The sequence below is a fragment of the Giraffa tippelskirchi genome, chromosome 6, assembly GCF_054371585.1.
Source record: "Giraffa tippelskirchi isolate mGirTip1 chromosome 6, T2T-mGirTip1v1.2.pri, whole genome shotgun sequence".
Taxonomy (NCBI): Eukaryota; Metazoa; Chordata; class Mammalia; order Artiodactyla; family Giraffidae; genus Giraffa; species Giraffa tippelskirchi.
Genome location: NC_137280.1, coordinates 91,232,842 through 91,235,406, shown reverse-complemented (window position 1 = coordinate 91,235,406; position 2,565 = coordinate 91,232,842).

The window sequence follows — 2,565 nt, the reverse complement described above, 5'->3', positions numbered from 1 at the left end:
CACAATCTGTTTACAGCACTTTTTCATCTTCCCCAAAAAGAAACTGTCTTCATTAAATACTAACTTCCCATTTCCTTCTCCCTCTAGCCCCTGGTACCCACCCTTCTAATTTCTCTATGAATTTGCCTATTCTAGGGACCTTGTATAAGTGGAATATTTCTTCTTTTGTGTCTGGCTTATTTCACTTAACATAATGTTTTTGAGGTTCATCCATGTAGCATGTGTCAGAATTTCACTTGTTTTTGTGTGTGTTAGTTGCTCAGTCGTGTCCGACTCTTTGTGACACTTGTTTTTAAGGCTGCATAATATTCCAGTGTATGGCTATGCTTCAGTTTATTTATCCATTCTTCTGTCGATGGACAGAATTTGGGTTGCTTCCACCTCTTGGTTAGTTTGAATCATGCTGCTATGAACATTGGTGGGCAAGTATCTGTTAGAATCCTCGTTTTCAATTCACTGTTGGTGGTGGTTTAGTCACTAAGTAGTGTCCAACTCTTGCGACTGCATGGACTGTAGCCCTCTAGGCTCCTCTGTTCATGGGATTCTCCAGGCAAGATTACTGGAGTGGGTTGCCATTACCTTCTCCAGGGGATCTTCCTGACCCAGGAGTCGACCCCGAGTATCCTGCATTGCAGGCAGATTCTTTACTGACTGAGCTATAAGAGAAGCCCTTTCAATTCTTTGAAGGTCTATATATCTAGGAGTGGAAGTGCAAAATCATTTAATTCTATGCTTAACTTTTTGAGAAACCACCAAACTCTTTCCTACAGTGGTTGCACCATTTTATATTCCTGCCAACAGAATATGATGGCTCTGTTTCTCCACATCGTCACCAACACTTGCTACTTTCTGTTTTGTGTTTTTGAGAGTTGCCATCGTGATCATCAGAAGTGCTATCTCACTGTGGCATTGATTTGCCTTTCCTTAGTGGCTCGTGATGTTGAGCATCTTTTTGTGTGTCTATTGGCCATTTGTATAGCTTCTTTGGAGATCTACTTGAGTCCTTTGCCCATTTTTTATTTTTTAAAAAATATTTATTTGGCTGCACATGTCACATTAGCTGTGACATGCAGGGTCTTTTCATTGCAGCATGTGGGATCTAGTTCCCTGACCAGGGCTAGAACCTGGGTCCCTGCATTGGGAGCTTGGAGTCTCAACTACCGGACTACCAGGGAAGTCCCCTTTTCCCATTATTGAATTGAGTTTGTCGTGGTTGAGTTGTAGGAATTCCTTACAATCTAGATATTAATCCCTTATCAGATATATGATTTGCAAATACTTTTGATTTGGGTTTTAGTTTCTCTCTTGGCACCATGTGGGAAGCAGACTTTTGCAGAGGTGAGGCAAGCGAGGAGAGATTTAACTGGGGCAGGAACTCCAGGTGAGAAGGGGGAGTGGCCTCAAGGATGGGGAGAGTGGATGAACCCTGAGTGCCATCAAGGCCCTCAAGAAGGTCCCTCTCTGGAGCTCAGATCAGAGGCACGGGAGGCAGGTCAGAGGCCTGAGAGATGGAGCTGATGGAGTGCCCACCTCTCTGTCTCTCTCTCTCTCACACACACACACACATACACATGTTCCTTCTCTTGGGATGAGGAGACCAGCTACCTGGAGGAGAAAGGCAAGAGGGATGAAGACAGGGATAAGAACTCAATTACAAGTATCACCCTTGGCAGACGGTGGCTCAGGGTTTAGTTGTCCCTCAAATGCTCCATCTCAGCACTGCACACAGGCAATGGGAGACCACCCCAAGATCTTCAAAGATTTGTTGTTGTTATTCAGTCGCTCAGTAGTGTCTGACTCTGTGACTCTTTGGACTGCAGCATGCTAGGCTCCTCTGTCCTTCACTGTCTCCCAGAGTTTGCTCAAATTCATGTTCATTGAGTTGGTGATGCTATTTAAGCATCTCATCCTCTGCTGCCCCCTTCTTCTGCCTTCAGTCTTGCCCAGCATCAAGGTCTTTTCCAATGAGTTGGGTCTTCACATCAGGTGGCCAAAGTACTGGCGCATCAGCATCATTCCTTCCAGTGTATATTCAGGGTTGATTTCCTTTAAGATTGACTGGTTTGATCTCCTTGCAGTCCACGGGACTCTCAAGAGTCTTCTCCAACACCACAATTTGGAAGCATCAATTGTTCTGCACTCAGCCTTCTTTATGGTCCAATTCTCACATCTGTACATGACTATTGGAAAGATAAGGAGCCCTATAGAAGTCACGCTGGCAGCCAACATAGAGCCTGGCACAAGTCCCCAGTAAATGTGGGCTCTGTTCATTGTCACAGTTTTACTCATCATAGGGGGTTCCTCATTGTCACCCCCCAAATCTTTTATTTGCCCTCCAGGAACATCGAGATCTCATGCTAACTCTTTGAAGCCCTGCCCAGAAGTCTGCCCATTGTTCCCTCCTTGAAACGTCACCTCGAAATCCCACCCCTTTTCCTTCAAGGCCAGTGTCCAGATATCCCCATTAACTTCCTCTCTGGAAACAAAACCGCCCCCTTCACCTAAGTTCAACAGGAAGGAGATGTCTTACCACCTTCACCCCTGCCCCCCTCCAGGCTTTCTAGT